Raw genomic sequence first — 1,091 nt, 5'->3', positions numbered from 1 at the left:
ATTGGGCTTCATGCAGGTAATTTTACAGATGCAGAAAATTTGTCATAAAATATGAACAATAGTTAAAAACTAAGACTAAATAAACTGGTTATCCCTGCCCTTACACCCTCCCTCATGGTAAGGAAAAACTCCTAAAAAAACCTGAGTCAGGAAAAAAGAATGAGGGAGAGATCCTATCCCAGGATGGACAGGTGATACCAGAACTGTTAAAGAAAGATTAGCTTCTACAACTACGTATCTAAGATTTCATTCAGATAAAGCTGAGGGACGAGTGATGATGAAGTCCATAGTCAAGATGAAGCAGAACTGCAGTCCACGACCAGGAGCAGGAGGACAGACGACCCAGCAGGAATCACTCCCACTCAGAGATGCAGGATGGTGTCGGTGGCGTGGTCCACGGTCAAGAGTGGGAGAGTGGGCGATCCACCGGGGATCTGAAATCTGAATCTGAAACTGCTTCTGATGTTGCTAGTGAGACCTGATGGATCAGAACCAGTCTTCAGTCAGCTCTGTGGCTCCTTACAGACCATGTGGCCTAATGGATAAGGCGTCTGAGTCCGGATCAGAAGATTGAGGGTTCAAGTCCCTCCATGGTTGGAATGAGATGATGATCTTTGCAGTTCAAGGAAAAGTTCAGAGTTGTGTTGACTTCAAGAAGAGCCTCTGTGGTTTCTATAAACAATTTTTACATTTAAGAAGACATAAAGGTGATAAAAATCCTTTAAAAATTTTTTTAGCTGAGGTCAGAGGGGACCCAAGTCGGAGCCCTGAGGTGCACCGTAGGTAAGAGCTGCTGCCACAGAGGAGTCTAGACAAAGATAACAGATGGGAGCTACAGCAGGTCTCCAGCACCTCCAACAGCCACACATTCCTCCAAATGATCCCTGATGTCTGCTGGTTAGCAGCAGCTTTCAGGACTCACAGAAACAGAAGGGAGTCAAGAACAGAGACGACGACTGCAGACTTGAAAATGAAGCAATCCAGACCAAACCACAGCCTAACTTCTTTAGCATGAACTTGACATGTTCATGTAAACATGCTCATGTCAGCAGGACTCTTCACACACGTGCACGGTCTGGTTTTTCAAAATA

The 1,091-nt window shown here is 45.0% G+C and overlaps 1 non-coding gene across 1 annotated transcript; it reads left to right on the top strand.

Moving 5' to 3' along the window:
* The first annotated feature begins 524 nt into the window (after nucleotides 1–524).
* Nucleotides 525–597, top strand: trnar-ccg. The gene has a single exon. It is a non-coding gene; the product is annotated as a tRNA-Arg (tRNA).
* Nucleotides 598–1,091: the final 494 nt, after the last annotated feature.

The sequence above is a fragment of the Oryzias melastigma genome, unplaced genomic scaffold, assembly GCF_002922805.2.
Source record: "Oryzias melastigma strain HK-1 unplaced genomic scaffold, ASM292280v2 sc02083, whole genome shotgun sequence".
Classification (NCBI taxonomy): domain Eukaryota; kingdom Metazoa; phylum Chordata; class Actinopteri; order Beloniformes; family Adrianichthyidae; genus Oryzias; species Oryzias melastigma.
The sequence above is the reverse complement of the archived record's forward strand: the minus strand, read 5'-3'. Positions and strand labels throughout refer to the sequence as shown.